Source organism: Crinia signifera, chromosome 12 (assembly GCF_055691185.1).
Source record: "Crinia signifera chromosome 12, ASM5569118v1, whole genome shotgun sequence".
NCBI lineage: Eukaryota > Metazoa > Chordata > Amphibia > Anura > Myobatrachidae > Crinia > Crinia signifera.
In genome coordinates, this window is record NC_139228.1 from 76,245,462 (window position 1) to 76,266,346 (window position 20,885).

General features: G+C 51.1%; 1 protein-coding gene across 6 annotated transcripts in view; it reads left to right on the plus strand.

The window, feature by feature from the left end:
- The first annotated feature begins 194 nt into the window (after nucleotides 1-194).
- BAHD1 (bromo adjacent homology domain containing 1) overlaps nucleotides 195-20,885 on the plus strand; it is a 172,432-nt gene continuing 151,741 nt past the window's right edge. For 3 of the 6 annotated variants that reach the window (XR_014466180.1, XM_083166236.1, XM_083166237.1), the window contains exon 1: nucleotides 19,197-19,399. The gene's annotated coding sequence lies outside the window, so the exon portion shown is untranslated. Of the gene's footprint in view, nucleotides 391-19,196; nucleotides 19,487-20,885 lie in introns of those variants that run through there. The other 3 variants (XM_083166234.1, XM_083166235.1, XM_083166233.1) reach the window with 3 other exon arrangements.

Genomic DNA, 20,885 nt, shown 5'->3' on the forward strand with positions numbered 1-20,885 from the left:
TGTGACTCCCTCATACACAGTCTCTGTGAGACCCTCAGACACATACAATGTGTGTGACTCCCTCATACACAGTCTCTGTGAGACCCTCAGACACACACACAGTGTGTGACTCCCTCATACACAGTCTCTGTCAGTCTGAGGCGCTGCCATCAGTGTGAGGAGCCTGTCTCTTGCACTCCTCTCCACCTCCCATCTGGATGCTGCTGCCTCTCACTCCTCCTCCCTACAGATGGCTGCTGCTGCTGCTGCTGTTGCTCTCCTCCTACCCTCCTCTCTTCGTGTGTTTTCTTTTAATGCAAATTGATTCTTGGGAAAATCCAGGATCCCCGGAAAGATGGCGCTGCCAGGCTGCCTCCGGGATATGCCCGACTGTCACTGCCTATGTGTCGGGTAAGAACCAGAGACTCCATGTAGATTTGCTCTACCGCTGCTGTAATAATGTCTGTAGACGTCCACCTCTACATCCCGTTTTTCATGCATGCAACAACCCTGGCACCACCATGGCAGATATGTGACATGGGCATGACAGGCGATCGTCCCGTGGGGCATGTGATGCCAGGGCTTACAGTGCGCTAATTCATATCAGAATATAATTAGCCATGTTCCTGGGGACTGTACTGAAGGGTGCTTTGGCCGGAGTACCTCCCACAGGATGGATGGGGCACCCTTGGGTGGCACACACCTGTTACCACGCGATCTGTGCGTGTGTTCTGCATGGTGGCACAGTCAGTGTTGTGGCATTGTGTCCTTGCAGGATGTCACCTGCACTCTGCCGTTCAGGGCTTGGGTAGGATGATGGCACAGAAGATCCGCCTGGCACTGGGTGCAGGCTGTGTGGTGCCAGGTAGAAGCTACATTATGTGGTCTTGGTGCTTTGTGAATGCAGACAACATGGGGATTTTAGGGAAGGCTGCCTGCTGCACACAGTATGTCAGAACAGGTCAAGCATGGTCTTGTTGTTGGATAGAAAGGATTGGGCCTGAGGCTGCCGATAACAGACATTAATGTCCCGGGATTCGGGTTATGCACTCTTTTGGCCTATGTGCCAGTCTAAGAGCAGGCCACAAACCACTTATGTAGTGCATGTGGACAACCCACCCCTAGCCCTCACACCCTCACCCACCCCTCCCCGTAATGTCACCTGCCCGCCTCTGTTTACCACGAGGATATGGAAATGAAGGGGTTAACACGACCCCTCCACTTATTTATGCGTTTATAGTCCAGCAACTGGTGTGATGTCACATGTCATTAAAGGTGTGTCAGGGACTGTGTGACGTCACTTTGTGGAGTAACCTCTCAAGTGCTAGACTGCTCTGCACACCTTGTGGGGATCACTGACACTGACATTATTCATTCATGTAGTAGAGAGCAACATCCGTGTCAAATGTATCATTGGAAAATGAAAGTAACACCAGATTATTCTGAAATCTTGTTTTAAAAGAAAGTTATTTGGATATACAGAATTGAAATGAGATGAATATTTTATGCTTTAACAGTTTCATTGCTGGTCTGTGTTGTCCAGAGAAGTTTGCTTAGACCAAGTTTATGGATCAAAATGCAAAATATTAGCTGCCAATTAAGTTGAACACTATGGCTCGGAACTATGTAAAAACCGGACCCGGACTACACTCCGGACCGCCGGACAGGACATCAAAATCTGCAGTCCAGAGCTTGTAGGGTCCGGTCTGGGGGGTGTCCTGTCCGGGGGGTGTCTTGTCCGGGGGGGGGGGGGGCCCTGTGATAGCTATCACCAGGGACATGGGGGGGAGGGGAGATTACAGCCTCCCCGGGTGGTCCGGACCGTCCGGTTTTTGCTACATGCCCGGACCATACAGGGAGGCTTTATTCTACCCCTCCTCCTCTACCTGGTGACAGGTGTGACAGGCAGCCCCCCAGGACAGGACACCCCCGGACAGGACATGGCTCTGTTGTGTGCAATAAAGTAATTATTATTCAGAGAGTAATTGAATTTTGTATAAGCCACTATTTATTAACAATAATATACTTAAGAAGATCATAGAAATGTAACTAAAGTAAATTTTTAGTAGAGCAAATTATTCGTTCAAAATCTGATTCATAATTTGTGACATGCCCGATAAATGCTAATTGACTCATAAAATACTGTACTGTATATGTAAATAGTCTTTTTGCAGTTCATCTTCCTACAAAATTATATGTATTTGGAGTTTATTCCTGTCTAATACGGCCTACACACATGCCGATATTAAGGCATTTTCTAAGCGATTTTGCTTAGTTTTGCAAAGTCGCTTAGCAAATGCCCTCACATCGGTGTATGTGTGGGGGCTGTATCGGCATCCGTGCGCGTCCCCGCGCGTCTTTATCGGTGGCCGAGATTGATGGACAGTGTCCATCAATATCGGCATCGGCAGTGTTCTCCCACCGGAGAACACTGTCGCTGTCCGCTCGCTTAGCACACAGAGCTGACAGCTCGCTCTGTGTGTGGGCTGTCAGCTCTGTGTGCTAGGCGATAGCGGCGCAGAACAGCCCGACCTAGCATAGCTAGGTAGCCCTGCACACATCGGCATGTGTGTAGGGCCCATAAGAACGCAGTCTGTTTATACATTTATTTTATATCATGTAATCTGTATATTTAAAACACTTTGAGCTGAACTGGGAGAAAATCTCTCTATAAAATTATTATTATGAATTTATGGAAAAATGTATCATAACAACAGTTTTGGCCAAACTCTGACTTTTTTAAAGCGGCAATCATTTACAAGGCAAAACCATGCTTTATAAATGATCGCCTCTTTAAAAAAATTCGAATCCCCGATTAGGCAGTGCTGTCGCTCAGCACACAGAGCTGACAGCCTACACACAGCACAAGCTGTCAGCGCCAGTGTTCTACGGTAGAGAACACTGAGGACCAGCGGGATTGATGGACACTGCCCATCAATCTTGGCCAGCGATAGCGAGGCACCGGGGACGCGCATTGCTGTCGCTGTAGCCCTTACACACCGATATAGGGGGATTTTCTAAGTGACTTTGACAAACTAAGCAACGTTGCCTAGAAATTGCCTTATATCGCCATGTGTGTAGGCCCTATAGACTTGGAGCACGTTCTATAGCTCCAAATGCGACAACATTGACCATTCTAATGATGCCCTAGCGATTTGTTAAATAAAAATAATTTTCTAAAAATTGCCCATTAGATGGTGCAGCACCCACTGGGCAGCATCATAATGCCATGCGTACACTGCCGGAAACCACCTACATATCTATACATTCTTAACATTATATCATTTTCATATACATTCTTAACATCATATCACTTTCAGACGCTGGGAGGAGAGCCGGAGAGTAACCCTCCCTGTGCGCAGCTACTGAACTAATAGCCTGTGCCATGGACAGCTCCTCCCACAGCTCGCTGTCTCTGTACCAGGGAGCCTCCTTCTGCTTCCTTATCTCTGTGAGTGATGCCAGAGGTCTGACATACCAGATTCCAGCCCCTGTGCATTTTTTTCCCATAAGATGATGCTGGGCTGCTCTCTACAGCGTATAAGCCAATTGAATATTTATTTTTACCGCAACTTTTTTGAAATTTTTGAAATAAAAAAATATATTTAACAAATCACTAGGGCATCATTTGAATAATCTAAAGTTAAAATTTGCATCACATCCAGAAACATAGAAAGCGCTCCGGGTGCCCTCTGAAGTGGGTAACTTATTTTTTGCTAACTATTTATTTATTTATACAGTTTCTTATATAGCGCAGCAGATTGCATTGCGCTTTACAATTGGAAACAACAGTGATTAAACAAACTGGATAGATACAAACTGACATGGAGGTAGGAGGGCCCTGCTCGCCATCTTACAATCTATAGAGATATATAGTGATCAGGGGACGGCAGGGTGCTAGGGTTCTCCATCTTTGGGGATGGGCCCGAGCCACCGATGTCACCATTGGTGGGGGGTGGGCCAGACACGTCAAAGTCACTGCAACTCTGCTAGAGAGCACCAGGCATCTGTGGCGGGGACGGACAGCAGGCTGTTCTAGCAGAGTGATGCTAGAGGGGCACTAATATATAAAGTGAACACTAATAGATATATGTATAACCTTGGCCTGCATGACACTGCCCTCCTCTGGTTGTCCTCCTACCTCTCTGACCGTTCCTTCTCTGTCTCCTCTTGTGACTCCACCTCACCACCCCACTTCCACTAACAGTAGGGATCCCCCAAGGGTCTGTTCTTGGTCCTCTCCTTTTCTCTCTCTATATGTCATATTTAGGTGTACTCCTTAGCTTAATCTCTATGTTGATGATACTCAAATCTACCTTTCATTCCGTGACCTTTCTTCTGCTCTCCTTACTCATGTCTCTCTGCCATCTCTTCTTAGATGTCCCAGCGCTTTTTTACACTTAACATGTCTATGACTGTGCTTATCATCTTCCCACCGTCACACAAAATCTCACCTTCCACAATCTCATTGTACTAGCAATCTCTAGCCCTCAAGTGCGCTGTCTTGGAGTGATCATTGATTCCCTCCTCTCCTTAAAACCACACATTCAGCACCTCTCGCATACCTGCCCTTTCCATCTAAAACATATTTTCAGGATCAGACCCTTTCTCAAACAGGATTCTACCAAGACTGTTATCCACTCTCTGGTCATCTCCAGACTGCACTATTGTGATCTCCTCCTATGTGGAATCCCTGACAAAGGTCTCTCTCCACTCCAATCTATCCTTAATGTTGCAGCCCAGCTCATCTTCCTCACCAAACAAAGTACATCCACCTCCCCTATTCTAAAAGACCTTCACTGGCTTCCCGTCCCTTTCAGAATCCAAATGAAGCTTCTCACACTCACTTACAAAGATCTCACCTACTCTTTTCCCACTTATATCTCTGACCTTATTTGCCTTTACACTCCCATCCATCCTTTCTGCGCTGCATGCTGCCTTTCCTGCCAACTGATTACTCCCTTCCACTCCTACCTCAAAGACTTTTCAAATGCTGCTCACTAGCCCTGGATTTCTCTACCACACTCCCTCAGACTCTCCACCTCCAAGACCCATTTCTTCATCAGACCCAGACAAATCTCACCTTAACTCTCTGTTTTATGCTTACTGACCACCCAATCTGTGTCACTCCTGTTTGTCTACTCTCACCTCATATGCGTTTTCCTTCTCTTACTTAACCATCTTTGATGGCACTTAATCCTGCAGTTTTTTTCAACGCTGAAACTTATTTCAGTGTCCTCTGCTGATGCAGCTCTGGATATGTACCCTGTAATTGTCCTTTATTGTATTCAAATGTAACTCACTGTTTTGCGTATTTGTTTATGTACTCTGTAATTGGGCACTGTGGATCCTGTGTGGCACCATATAAATAAAGTATAATAATAATTGTATATTTATTGTAGCATGGACAGCATATTTCCCATGAAGGTAATGTGGACGATCCAGTCCAGGTTTTAGAGCAGCAGCAGGAAAATTAGATACATTCCAGGTTTTCTAAACCGATGTGATCAAGGTTTGACAGATTAGCAGCACCTGTGGCTTCCTGTTATATGTGTGTCCAGGGCAGGATGTCACTGCTCCCATTGCTGAAAAGCAGCTAGGTGATGTGACAGTAATGTAATTTTACGTTAGGTGCTTTGGACTGTACCCTGACTGTGAAATCTGTGGAAAACCCTGCAATGCTTTAACCTTGTTTGCCGAGCAGTTAACCCGGTATTCAATTTAACGACTACACAATAAAGACCCAGACTTTATCAGGGGATGTGATCCCTTGTCACTATATATATATATATATATATATATATATATATATATATATATTCCAGAAGGTGGGCGGCACTCAGATAAAGAAAAAATCACACAAACTCCATAAGGCAAAAAGAAATGTGTATTAAAGCGCCAAGCACTTTCGGGGTTGCCCCCATCCTCAGGGCACAAAATACACGGGAGAGATGAGAGAGTTGCTGAATGCATGCTTTTGAAAGTTCCCTCGGAGTGCCACTGCTTGATTTCTGTCTGTACTCATTGTATCCGGAGGGCACCAGGGCATTTACCCATATTGTGAGAGTACCGGCCGTACATCTCTGATTATATATATATATATTACCCAATTGTCGGCACCTAAAACTTATATATAATGTCCATATATATGGTGATCCAATATTCAGTGAAGCAAAGAGAAGTTCATCCAATATTTATTTGGTCCTTCAACGAGTTGTCATAGGCAAAACAGCAATATAGAAATGCCCCAATGCGTTTTGTCTAGACAGACTTCTTCAGGGGAACAGTATTAAAATCTTTCAATATGCATTGATTCTCTAGAAAATTCTGATGGGAAAGCTGCTAGCCTTCCATGTAGGAAACAGAGGTTGTATTGAAAGACTTTTCTTTGCTGTTACCATTCCGGGATGCACTGATATCCATCCTTATCAATGGTATTGGTAAATAGCCTCACAGGGAAAGGTTTGTTTGGACGTATCCAAAAACTCCCATGGTTTTTTACTTATGCAGGATGATTATCCCTTATCCAAATATCCGTTATCCAAATTACTCCGAAAACCAAAATATCCAAAATATACTTTTATTTTTAATTTTTTTTTGGTACTTGTGTACTAGCACGGCACCCACGATATTTGGTTGCACTACATATAATCGCATCGCATCGCATGGCATACACCCAATGCACTGCGATGTGATTTAAAATTGTATAAGCCCCCTATACGATGTTTAATTGTATAAGCCCCCTAATGGGGGCTTACAATGTTAAATGCATCCCCACGCCACCCCCACTATGAACGTGACCCCGAAGCGTGGCAAGCGCAGCGAGCCCGCGAGGGGCGGCAGTACGTGTCCTAAGACCTTTTCATACCGTCACTATCCACGTCGGCGTGGAGTTGATTTTATATAGTGTGGCGAGCGCAGCGAGCCACCGAGCCCGAATCGTTGTGAGCGCAGCAAGGCCCGCGAGGGGACGCGTATTACTTTACGCATATTACTTAACATGCAAATAGGCGTATTGAATATCTATGGACACCAGGAATTCTCCTGGTTCCAGGCGTACTGATCTCAATGACTCCATCTTGAAAAGATCCACCCATAAAAGCAGGTTTAGAGATTTCAAGTTTAGAATGGGTTTGAATGACTGATCCGGTTTGGGCACTAAGAAGAGAATGGAGTAAAACCCCTTTCTTTCTTTCCTCCCGCGGCACCGGTACCGCCACACCCTTTTCGAGGAGAGATCTCGCCGCCCCCATAAGGGCTTGTCTTAAGCGAGCCCCTCAGGGTAAGGACGTTGCAAGAAATCTCCTTGGAGGAGACCCTTTCAAGTTGATCCTTTATCCCTGGGAAACTACGTTGAGAACCCAGGCATCCTGACTCGATAGGGCCCAAGCGTCCCGGTACTGCAAAAGGCGACCCCCCACTCCGAATTGAGACCGGGGAGCCTCCAGCCCGTCATGCGGAGGGCTTCTCCTCCCCCTTAGGAGCCGGCTTTTTTTGCAAAGGCACCAAAACGGGATCTGGAACCTTTTCCTTTCCCAGCTCTGTATCTCCCTCTTCCTCTGGAAGAGCCTCTAACTGCGATGATCAAATCATCTACACCAGGGACAGAGACATCAACATCTGTCTGATCCCACACTATCTCCTCCAAACATTCCCCTTCTTCCACTGATCCCATATTAGGGACAGGAAGGGAAGAAAATGACAACCTGGGAGAACCCTCAGATTCCTTAATAAACTGCTCCATAAGGGTATTGTTTAATGTTTGCACCCCTAGAGGAGTATCCTGCATCACCTGAATAAAGGCAGGGTCCCCTTGAGATGGGGGAATTCAGCCCATAGACAACTGAGAGGATGACAATGGTCTGGGAGATCTCACCATTTCATCTCTCTGCCTGTTTAACACCTGCACTAAGGCAGACACAGATTTTCCCAAAGCAACTGTCCACGCCGGCTCTGGTTGCTCAGCCCTCTGGGCTTGCGCTCCACTGGGCACAGACTCACATATAGGGCAAATATCCCCATGGTCCATCTGTTCAGGGGTTAATTTTAAACCACAAAATCTGCAGTTATCCACCCTGGTCAACACTCCCTCCCCAAACACCACAGCATCACACCTTTCAGTCATGTTAAAACAACACAGTGAAAATAAGCCAGGCGTCAGTACAAAGTCGATATACGTGGTCCCGGGGATGGCGTCGCCTCAGGAGAAACACGATCACTCTGTCATCAGGATATATCCACTCCTTCCAGCTACGCACCGTGCAGTAGAAAGGGCGCCAAACAACAGAGTTAGGAAAGAGACCAAGTCCCTGCTACAGTAGGGAGTCCGGGTTTTAGCACCTTTTCTCCCCCTGTAAGCCGCTCCCACTGAAGGGGTGTGGGATATTTGCCCGACAGTCGGGATTCCGACAGTCATCGCTGCACTCGCCACGCTGCGGGCACTGTGGCGAGCTGCGCTCGCCACCTATTTTATTCTCATTCTATGGGGGCCGTGGACCCCCACGAGGGAGCAGTCGGGATTCCGACATCGGAGGAATGACTGTCGGAATCCCGACTGTCGGGGAGCCGTCCGGCACCCCACTGGAGGTTTCTCTGATTCCTGTGACTCCCCTTCAATGAGGATCACATGGAATTGCCCAGCTCTGCTGAGCTCCTGTACCAGGCTGCAACCTCCAAAGAGTTCAGCTTGGAAACCCTTACAAAATGGCGGGCGCCATCACGGGGTGCCCGTCACCCAAGATCCCCCCCCTATGGAGGGAGCCAGCTACAGGGTCCCCCAGGGTCCAGAAGAACCCCTCCAGTGAGGGATTCTCCAGCGCTGCACCGACAGACCAGACAGTGTCTCTTGGTGCACAGGGAGCTGACAGGATGCACTTCTGTCAGCCCCTGCTGCGCTGTCAGTGTGAGAATTCTCACACTGGGCCTTATTCTAGTTCACTGTTTCTGACAAAATCCTTCTTAGATGGACAAAACCATGTGCAATGCAGGTGGGGCAGATGTTACTTGTGCAGAGAGAATTAGATTTGGTTGGGGTTTTACTTCAAAGGGAGATCTATATTGCAGTGTACAAATCAGTCAATATTTTCCCTGCACCGAAACAAAATAACTCACCCAAATCTAATTCTCTTTGCACATTTTACATCTGCCCCCCTGCAGTGCACATGGTTTTGTCCATCTAAGAAGGATTTGGTCAGAAACAGTGAACTAGAATAAGGCCCACTGTGCCTGCACTAACGAACGTGAAACATTAATAAAAAACAAACACCCTAGCTAATCTCTCTATGGCTGCTCTAGCAGCCCTTCAGCATAGCACCCACTCCAGTGAGCACCTAAAACGAACTGAAGATTGCTGGGATGCAAAAGGGAGGAGCCTGCCTCTCAAGTCTTTAGCATAGGTGCCTGCATCCTTCGGACCCTCCTACATCCCAAGGTTGAGCTGTGTCACCAGGATGAGTGAAAGAGAAAGGAAAATTGGTCCAGCTGCGGGAGCAAGTGGACTTCTCCGCATGCCCAGTTTACAGAGGTCAATGCCTTTGTGGGCCAGCAGGTGGGCAAAGCAGTGTGGCAGATGGAGGTCAGATCGCTACATAGAGAACGTCAAGCCTGTCGGCGGCGGAGTAACAGCAAACTAACGATTACTCCCCTCTGCTGGACACGCAGACCACGGCGCTTATGGAGCGTGGTCCATTCCAACCTTCATAAGGCGGCAATCAGAGCCGTTGCCAGGCTCTATGGGAGGCAGTTAAGGTGGGCAATGAAAGACAGACAAATACTTTGATCCGGACGAAAGGGGGCGAAGTGGCACATGGGCACATTGTTGTGGTGTAAGGGAGCGTCTGTTAGCCCTGGCATGATAGCGGTACATTTCAATACTTTGGGAGAAGTATAGTCTCTTGATTGGAAGACAGTGGGGTGCACTGACATGGCAGGGGCGAAAGAGCACTGGCAGGTGGCATAGGTTACAGGTATGGCATCATCCGTAGGGGGCCCAGCAGAAAGCGCTGGAGTGGCAGGAAGAAGGGGCAGCTGAGGGTTTTATAGTGAAGGGGGGGCAGCTGAGGTTTGCAGAGTCTCCCTCGGTAAGGGGCCTTACGACAGTCTTCAGCTGTCGACGGTGGGTGCCAAGGTGCGGGTGATCTGTGGGGCTGGCTTTATAGCGGGTGCCCCATCATAAATCAGTGAGCATCATTGACAGGTGTTGCCTTGCCCACTGTTCTCTGTCCTCTCCCTGCAAGTGTAAATAAGGTTATGAGAATAAAACTGTGGCCAATGATTCAATCCCATATACTGTCTCAAAGTATGATTTCGCCTTGGGGGGGGGGGGGGGGGGGTATTGTATTAGAGTTGGTTTAGCAGGGATGCAGCAGACCGCCCTCTCTCCTTTATTCTGGTGGTATGACATGCTAGTGGTAAATAGCGTGCATGCTGGTTGTATGACATGCCAGTGGTGAGTAGCTGCATGCTGGTGGTGTTACATGCTAGGGGTGAACAGCGCACATGTTAGTGTTTTACCTGCTAGTGGTGAGTATCCTGCATGTCAGTGTATTACATGCTAGCGGTGAGTAACCATATGTCGGTCTTGTATCCTGCAAGTTACTGGTATTACATGCAAGATGTGAGCCGCAGGCAAGCTATTAAATACTGGTGGTGGGTATCCCACATGCTGCAGTTATAACATGATACTGGCAAATATGCCACATGTTAGATAAAGCTGCTTCTTATTAATGATCCAGCTTGGTATTCAAAAAATGTTGATATCAAAACAATTACATTAGGTAGGATCATTTAATTATTATTATACAAAGAAAAAAATATCCATTACATAAATCTCAATTGTATTTTGCCTGTGCCAATCCGATTTTAGTCATGAAATAGGCTGACAAAGGGGGCATAGGTCCCAGATTTAATCTTTTTTGAATAAGTAGCTGGTGTCTTGCAAGGGTTAAAGAGCGTTTCTCAAACAATATGAATATTGAAACCAAATCAGAGGGGGGTCACTTGCATATGACCCACCTGCAAATGACTTTGACCAACAAGGTTTTGGGAAAAATAGGGCACTAAAGTGGGCATAGGTACCAGATGTCATCTTTTGGAATAAGAAGCTAGAGTCCTGCAAGGGTTAAACAGCGTTGGTCAAACAATATGACACTTGAAACCCACAAAGGGGCATCACTTAAATATGACCCACTTGCAATTTCTTTTGACTAACAAGGGTTTGGGCACTAAAGAAGGCCTATAGGTCCCAGATGTTATGATTTTGAATAAGTAGGTGGTGTCCCTGTATTCTGATGGTCAGTACTCCGACATCAGAATCCCGACTGTTTTAATGCCCGAGTCGGAATCCCGACTGACAGGGGCTATTCTCCATTGTAGGGGTCCACGACCCCCATAGAGGAAGAATGGAACCTGTGGTGAGCAAAGTGAGCCACCGAGCCCGCAAGGGGCTTCTTTGCGCTTGCCCCCGTCGGAGCACCGCCAGTCGGGATTCCGATGTCGGGATACTGACCGTCGTTATCCCGATTGGCGGATCACCGTCCTGCAGGGGTTAAACAGCATTTGTCAAAAGAGACGCTTAAACTCCACACAGGGGGTCACTAAACATATGACAACAGATACTCCTGGAGAGGGGCATGTCGGGAGGTATGAGCACAGGGGATGGCAGGTATTCATTCAGAGGGAAGTGCAGGGGCAGAGCATCGTGTCCTCCTGGAGAGGGGCATGTTGGGAGGTATGAGCACAGGTGATGGCAGGTATTCATTCAGAGGGAAGTGCAGGGGCAGCGCATTTGGAGAGGGGCATGTCGGGAGGTATGAATGCAGGTGATGGCAGGTATTCATTCAGAGGGAAGTGCAGGTGCAGAGCATCGTGTCCTCCTGGAGAGGGGCATGTCGGGAGGTATGAACGCAGGTGATGGCAGGTATTCATTCAGAGGTAAGTGCAGGAGCAGAGCATCGTGTCCTCCTGGAAAGGGGCATGTCGGGAGGTATGAACGCAGGTGATGGCAGGTATTCATTCAGAGGGAAGTGCAGGGGCAGAGCATCGTGTCCTCCTGGAGAGGGGCATGTTGGGAGGTATGAGCACAGGTGATGGCAGGTATTCATTCAGAGGGAAGTGCAGGGGCAGAGCATTTGGAGAGGGGCATGTCGGGAGGTATGAACGCAGGTGATGGCAGGTATTCATTCTGAGGGAAGTGCAGGGGCAGAGCATCATGTCCTCCTGGAGAGGGGCATGCCGGGAGGTATGAGCACAGGTGATGGCAGGTATTCATTCAGAGGGAAGTGCAGGGGCAGCGCATCGTGTCCTCCTGGAGAGGGGCAGGGGCAGAGCATCGTGTCCTCCTGGAGAGGGGCATGTCGGGAGGTATGAACGCAGGTGATGGCAGGCATTCATTCAGAGGGAAGTGCAGGGGCAGAGCATGGAGTCCTCCTGGAGAGGGGCATGTCGGGAGGTATGAGCGCAGGTGATGGCAGGTATTCATTCAGAGGGAAGTGCAGGGGCAGAGCATCGTGTCCTCCTGAAGAGGGGCATGCTGGGAGGTATGAGCGCAGGTGATGGCAGGTATTCATTTAGAGGGAAGTGCAGGGGCAGAGCATCGTGTCCTCCTGGAGAGGGGCATGTCGGGAGGTATGAACGCAGGTGATGGCAGGTATTCATTCAAAAGGAAGTGCAGGGGCAGAGCATGGAGTCCTCCTGGAGAGGGGCATGCTGGGAGGTATGAACGCAGGTGATGGCAGGCATTCATTCAGAGGGAAGTGCAGGGGCAGAGCATCGTGTCCTCCTGGAGAGGGGCATGCCGGGAGATATGAGCGCAGGTGATGGCAGGTATTCATTCTGAGGGAAGTGCAGGGGCAGAGCATTGTGTCCTCCTGGAGAGGGGCATGTTGGGAGGTATGAGCACAGGTAATGGCAGGTATTCATTCAGAGGGAAGTGCAGGGGCAGAGCATGGAGTCCTCCTGGAGAGGGGCATGTCGGGAGGTATGAACACAGGTGATGGCAGGTATTCATTCAGAGGGAAGTGCAGGAGCAGAGCATCGTGTCCTCCTGGAGAGGGGCATGCTGGGAGGTATGAACGCAGGTGATGGCAGGTATTCATTCAGAGGGAAGTGCAGGGGCAGAGCATCGTGTCCTCCTGGAGAGGGGCATGTCGGGAGGTATGAACGCAGGTGATGGCAGGTATTCATTCAGAGGGAAGTGCAGGGGCAGCGCATCGTGTCCTCCTGGAGAGGGGCATGTCGGGAGGTATGAACGCAGGTGATAGCAGGTATTCATTCAGAGGTAAGTGCAGGGGCAGCGCATCGTGTCCTCCTGGAGAGGGGCATGTTGGGAGGTATGAACGCAGGTGATGGCAGGTATTCATTCAGAGGGAAGTGCAGGGGCAGAGCATCGTGTCCTCCTGGAGAGGGGCATGTTGGGAGGTATGAGCGCAGGTGATGGCAGGTATTCATTCAGAGGGAAGTGCAGGGGCAGAGCATGGAGTCCTCCTGGAGAGGGGCATGTCGGGAGGTATGAACGCAGGTGATGGCAGGTATTCATTCAGAGGGAAGTGCAGGGGCAGAGCATTGTGTCCTCCTGGAGAGGGGCATGTTGGGAGGTATGAGCGCAGGTGATGGCAGGTATTCATTCAGAGGGAAGTGCAGGGGCAGAGCATCGTGTCCTCCTGGAGAGGGGCAGGGGCAGAGCATCGTGTCCTCCTGGAGAGGGGCATGTCGGGAGGTATGAACGCAGGTGATGGCAGGTATTCATTCAGAGGGAAGTGCAGGGGCAGAGCATGGAGTCCTCCTGGAGAGGGGCATGCTGGGAGGTATGAACGCAGGTGATGGCAGGTATTCATTCAGAGGGAAGTGCAGGGGCAGAGCATCGTGTCCTCCTGGAGAGGGGCAGGGGCAGAGCATCGTGTCCTCCTGGAGAGGGGCATGTCGGGAGGTATGAACGCAGGTGATGGCAGGTATTCATTCAGAGGGAAGTGCAGGGGCAGAGCATGGAGTCCTCCTGGAGAGGGGCATGCCGGGAGGTATGAGCGCAGGTGATGGCAGGTATTCATTCAGAGGGAAGTGCAGGGGCAGAGCATCGTGTCCTCCTGGAGAGGGGCAGGGGCAGAGCATCGTGTCCTCCTGGAGAGGGGCATGTCGGGAGGTATGAGCACAGGTGATGGCAGGTATTCATTCAGAGGGAAGTGCAGGGGCAGAGCATTTGGAGAGGGGCATGTCGGGAGGTATGAACGCAGGTGATGGCAGGTATTCATTCAGAGGGAAGTGCAGGGGCAGAGCATCGTGTCCTCCTGAAGAGGGGCATGCTGGGAGGTATGAGCGCAGGTGATGGCAGGTATTCATTTAGAGGGAAGTGCAGGGGCTGAGCATCGTGTCCTCCTGGAGAGGGGCATGTCGGGAGGTATGAACGCAGGTGATGGCAGGTAGTCATTCAGAGGGAAGTGCAGGGGCAGAGCATGGAGTCCTCCTGGAGAGGGGCATGCTGGGAGGTATGAACGCAGGTGATGGCAGGTATTCATTCAGAGGGAAGTGCAGGGGCAGAGCATCGTGTCCTCCTGGAGAGGGGCAGGGGCAGAGCATCGTGTCCTCCTGGAGAGGGGCATGTCGGGAGGTATGAACGCAGGTGATGGCAGGTATTCATTCAGAGGGAAGTGCAGGGGCAGAGCATGGAGTCCTCCTGGAGAGGGGCATGCCGGGAGGTATGAGCGCAGGTGATGGCAGGTATTCATTCAGAGGGAAGTGCAGGGGCAGAGCATCGTGTCCTCCTGGAGAGGGGCAGGGGCAGAGCATCGTGTCCTCCTGGAGAGGGGCATGTCGGGAGGTATGAGCACAGGTGATGGCAGGTATTCATTCAGAGGGAAGTGCAGGGGCAGAGCATTTGGAGAGGGGCATGTCGGGAGGTATGAACGCAGGTGATGGCAGGTATTCATTCAGAGGGAAGTGCAGGGGCAGAGCATCGTGTCCTCCTGAAGAGGGGCATGCTGGGAGGTATGAGCGCAGGTGATGGCAGGTATTCATTTAGAGGGAAGTGCAGGGGCTGAGCATCGTGTCCTCCTGGAGAGGGGCATGTCGGGAGGTATGAACGCAGGTGATGGCAGGTAGTCATTCAGAGGGAAGTGCAGGGGCAGAGCATGGAGTCCTCCTGGAGAGGGGCATGCTGGGAGGTATGAACGCAGGTGATGGCAGGCATTCATTCAGAGGGAAGTGCAGGGGCAGAGCATCGTGTCCTCCTGGAGAGGGGCATGCCGGGAGATATGAGCGCAGGTGATGGCAGGTATTCATTCTGAGGGATGTGCAGGGGCAGAGCATTGTGTCCTCCTGGAGAGGGGCATGTCGGGAGGTATGAACGCAGGTGATGGCAGGTATTCATTCAGAGGGAAGTGCAGGGGCAGAGCATCGTGTCCTCCTGGAGAGGGGCATGCTGGGAGGTATGAACGCAGGTGATGGCAGGTATTCATTCAGAGGGAAGTGCAGGGGCAGAGCATGGAGTCCTCCTGGAGAGGGGCATGTCGGGAGGTATGAACGCAGGTGATGGCAGGTATTCATTCAGAGGGAAGTGCAGGAGCAGAGCATCGTGTCCTCCTGGAGAGGGGCATGCTGGGAGGTATGAACGCAGGTGATGGCAGGTATTCATTCAGAGGGAAGTGCAGGGGCAGCGCATCGTGTCCTCCTGGAGAGGGGCATGTCGGGAGGTATGAACGCAGGTGATAGCAGGTATTCATTCAGAGGGAAGTGCAGGGGCAGAGCATCGTGTCCTCCTGGAGAGGGGCATGTTGGGAGGTATGAGCGCAGGTGATAGCAGGTATTCATTCAGAGGGAAGTGCAGGGGCAGCGCATCGTGTCCTCCTGGAGAGGGGCATGTCGGGAGGTATGAACGCAGGTGATGGCAGGTATTCATTCAGAGGGAAGTGCAGGGGCAGAGCATCGTGTCCTCCTGGAGAGGGGCATGTCGGGAGGTATGAACACAGGTGATGGCAGGTATTCATTCAGAGGGAAGTGCAGGAGCAGAGCATTGTGTCCTGGAGAGGGGCATGTTGGGAGATATGAACGCAGGTGATGGCAGGTATTCATTCTGAGGGAAGTGCAGGGGCAGAGCATCGTGTCCTCCTGGAGAGGGGCATGCTGGGAGGTATGAGCGCAGGTGATGGCAGGTATTCATTCAGAGGGAAGTGCAGGGGCAGAGCATCGTGTCCTCCTGGAGAGGGGCATGCTGGGAGGTATGAGCGCAGGTGATGGCAGGTATTCATTCAGAGGGAAGTGCAGGGGCAGAGCATGGAGTCCTCCTGGAGAGGGGCATGCTGGGAGGTATGAGCACAGGTGATGGCAGGTATTCATTCAGAGGGAAGTGCAGGAGCAGAGCATCGTGTCCTCCTGGAGAGGGGCATGCTGGGAGGTATGAACGCAGGTGATGGCAGGTATTAATTCAGAGGGAAGTGCAGGGGCAGAGCATTGTGTCCTCCTGGAGAGGGGCATGTCGGGAGGTATGAACGCAGGTGATGGCAGGTATTCATTCAGAGGGAAGTGCAGGGGCAGCGCATCGTGTCCTCCTGGAGAGGGGCATGTCGGGAGGTATGAACGCAGGTGATGGCAGGTATTCATTCAGAGGGAAGTGCAGGGGCAGCGCATCGTGTCCTCCTGGAGAGGGGCATGCCGGGAGATATGAGCACAGGTGATGGCAGGTATTCATTCAGAGGGAAGTGCAGGGGCAGAGCATCGTGTCCTCCTGGAGAGGGGCATGCTGGGAGGTATGAGCACAGGTGATGGCAGGTATTCATTCAGAGGGAAGTGCAGGGGCAGCGCATCGTGTCCTCCTGGAGAGGGGCATGTCGGGAGGTATGAACGCAGGTGATGGCAGGTATTCATTCAGAGGGAAGTGCAGGAGCAGAGCATCGTGTCCTCCTGGAGAGGGGCATGTTGGGAGGGGGTATGTTGGGAGGTATGAGTGCAGGTGATGGCAGGTATTCATTCAGAGGGAAGTGCAGGGGCAGAGCATCGTGTCCTCCTGGAGAGGGACATGCCGGGAGATATGAGCACAGGTGATGGCAGGCATTCATTCAGAGGGAAGTGCAGGGGCAGAGCATCGTGTCCTCCTGGAGAGGGGCATGCCGGGAGATATGAGCGCAGGTGATGGCAGGTATTCATTCAGAGGGAAGTGCAGGAGCAGAGCATTGTGTCCTGGAGAGGGGCATGTCGGGAGGTATCAGTGCAGGTGATGGCAGGTATTCATTCAGAGGGAAGTGCAGGGGCAGCGCATCGTGTCCTCCTGGAGAGGGGCAGAGCATCGTGTCCTCCTGGAGAGGGGCATGTTGGGAGGTATGAGCGCAGGTGATGGCAGGCATTCATTCAGAGGGAAGTGCAGGGGCAGAGCATCGTGTCCTCCTGGAGAGGGGCATGTCGGGAGGTATGAGCACAGGTGATGGCAGGCATTCATTCAGAGGGAAGTGCAGGGGCAGCGCATCGTGTCCTCCTGGAGAGGGGCATGTTGGGAGGTATGAACGCAGGTGATGGCAGGTATTCATTCAGAGGGAAGTGCAGGGGCAGCGCATCGTGTCCTCCTGGAGAGGGGCATGTTGGGAGGTATGAACGCAGGTGATGGCAGGTATTCATTCAGAGGGAAGTGCAGGGGCAGAGCATCGTGTCCTCCTGGAGAGGGGCATGTCGGGAGGTATGAGCGCAGGTGATGGCAGGTATTTATTTAGAGGTAAGTGCAGGGGCAGCGCATCGTGTCCTCCTGGAGAGGGGCATGTTGGGAGGTATGAACGCAGGTGATGGCAGGTATTCATTCAGAGGGAAGTGCAGGGGCAGCGCATCGTGTCCTCCTGGAGAGGGGCATGTTGGGAGGTATGAACGCAGGTGATGGCAGGTATTCATTCAGAGGGAAGTGCAGGGGCAGAGCATCGTGTCCTCCTGGAGAGGGGCATGTCGGGAGGTATGAGCGCAGGTGATGGCAGGTATTTATTTAGAGGTAAGTGCAGGGGCAGCGCATCGTGTCCTCCTGGAGAGGAGCATGTCGGGAGGTATGAGCGCAGGTGATGGCAGGTATTCATTCAGAGGGAAGTGCAGGGGCAGAGCATCGTGTCCTCCTGGAGAGGGGCATGCCGGGAGGTATGAACGCAGGTGATGGCAGGTATTCATTCAGAGGGAAGTGCAGGGGCAGAGCATCGTGTCCTCCTGGAGAGGGGCAGAGCATCGTGTCCTCCTGGAGAGGGGCATGCTGGGAGGTATGAACGCAGGTGATGGCAGGCATTCATTCAGAGGGAAGTGCAGGGGCAGAGCATCGTGTCCTCCTGGAGAGAGGCATGTTGGGAGGTATGAGCACAGGTGATGGCAGGCATTCATTCAGAGGGAAGTGCAGGGGCAGAGCATCGTGTCCTTCTGGAGAGGGGCAGAGCATCGTGTCCTCCTGGAGAGGGGCATGTTGGGAGGTATGAACGCAGGTGATGGCAGGTATTCATTCAGAGGGAAGTGCAGGGGCAGAGCATCGTGTCCTCCTGGAGAGGGGCATGTTGGGAGGTATGAGCACAGGTGATGACAGGCATTCATTCAGAGGGAAGTGCAGGGGCAGAGCATCGTGTCCTTCTGGAGAGGGGCAGAGCATCGTGTCCTCCTGGAGAGGGGCATGTTGGGAGGTATGAACGCAGGTGATGGCAGGCATTCATTCAGAGGGAAGTGCAGGGGCAGAGCATCGTGTCCTCCTGGAGAGGGGCATGCTGGGAGATCTGTTATTGGTGTGCATTCCTATAAGCACAGGTAGCTTGTTGTCATTTGCTGCTCCCTCCATAATGCAGGACAGCGTCCGTGACGTGACGGTAGATAACAAGTGATTTTTGCGAGTTTCCCGGGAGGGCACCGGGCCGGCACTGTGCGAAATAGTGTGTGACAGATGCATTTCCTGTGACCATAGATCGCTGGCGGCAGACAGTTGGCTCTGGATGCTCATAGAGGGGGTAACACTACGTGACAGGTTAACGGGATGACTATACAACGGAACACTCGCGCATCTATCTCCTGGGTGTGGGAGCCGGGCGTTGAGGGCGAGAGCCACCCACGGGTCGTTATTGGAGGGCCGTCATACTGCGTTTCCCTCCCCTATTGGCCACCTCTCGAGGGTCACCCAGCTATTGGTTGCCTGCTCCGTCCCTTATTTTTTCATTGGTCAGTTCCACCGTCCGTCTCCCATTGGTCAGTGTAGTTGGGAGAGCGACCGTAAACGATTGGCCTGACATTTTTTCATGCGCATCCATTGGCTGCAGGGGGCGTAGCAGGAAGACACCATAGTCATTACAAGCAGCGGCGTAGCGGATCCCGGAGGGCTCCGACCCTCCCTTCGCTGTCACCCGCAGGAGCCTCCCACCAGCACCTCGCCTCATCGCCCCGGCAACCGCCCCCCGTCAGAGCGACGCCGCCGTGTGGTGTGGTTCAAGCGTGACAGGTGAGCGCGTGACAGCGGCGTGGGCGGGAGTGTGGTGACAGCACGAGGGACCCACGACACCCGGGATGGGGGGGACAGCAGAAGGGGGTTAGATGACATTAAGGTGGGCCACGGTGTACGCATTTGGGGGAGAAGGGGCGAGGCTGAGCAGTGGTGGGGCACCAGGTGGAGGGATGGGTGTCTGTGGCAGGTGTCACTCCCGGAGGGGTTGCCAGCAGCTGGCTGGGCGACACGCACTTACAGCTGGGCTATAGATCATGCGGAGGGATGGGAACAATTGTGTCCTTCTGCTACAAAGTTCCCCTAACAGAGTCTTTGTAAATATTCCCATATATTGTGCCATGCATAGGGGTAGGAACCATCTGCGTATCATGACTGGGGCAGCTGACATTGCCCCCTCCTTTGAGCCTTACACAGATATTGGGGCAGCTCCTGCACCCATACAGATGGCAGACACCCTCTGCTAATAGGTAGCTGCTGTAATGTACATGGCACTGGCTTTATCAGGACTACAGTTCTTTAAACTTTCAAAGAACTATAGATCATGGCCACATGGCATTTTGTTGGCATGTAATCAGTTAATTTCTTAATAATCTAGTTAATAATTTAGATAAAAAGTAGTATTATTAGACTAAGTAAAGGGGGATAAGGGATGATAACTTATTTTTCCCATGGTTTGTATTCTTACTACAGTATGTGGTTATTTTTATATTTTGCACTGGTTTTTAGTTTCTAGTTGTTTAATAATGCTGTATAATAATAATGCTGATACCGCCTAACTTGTGTATAGCATTTTTTTTTTTATGTTTGAGCTTTTGGACTAGATCTACGATCTGAAAGTTTATCAATACCGATGATCAACGTTTTTGGTCAATGTATTGAAAGTGGCAACAGAAATAAATGCAAAACCATTGTTTAAAACTGCAAGAGAAATGCTGTGAATGGCTCTATTTCAATGGCTTGAAACGTGTCCCTTGGGGGTTAAACGGGGTTGAATTTTGAATGGTATTAAATGATTTTTAAAACGGTTTTCACCTGCAATGTGAAAGGTCTCAAGGCTCAGACCCGTTTTAAAGTCCCATTTAAGAATACCGTGTCATTACCTATTTCTGCAATGTGAAAGCAGTATGACCTTGTTCTACCTGTCATAATAGAATGCAGTGTTCTCCCCCAGCACTGTTTTTTTTTCGAGCTCAGCATTGCCCTGGCTGGGCAGAGTGATGCGCATGGCCAGGCAGATCAGTGGACTACTCAGCCAAGAGGTCAGCGGCTATTTAAAAATGTATGCTCTTTCAGTCACAAGGAGTGGCGTAACTATAAATGTAGCTCTCCCCCTGCCAAAAAAATTGTGGCGCCCCCCTCTTCCCTTCTTTAGTAAAACATGACAATGGTGCAGACTGGTTACCTGGACCACTGTGTGCCGCCATGTGTAGTGCTGCAGATCCCCAGGAGTGACGAGCGCCCATGCGGTGTAACAGGGAGGACA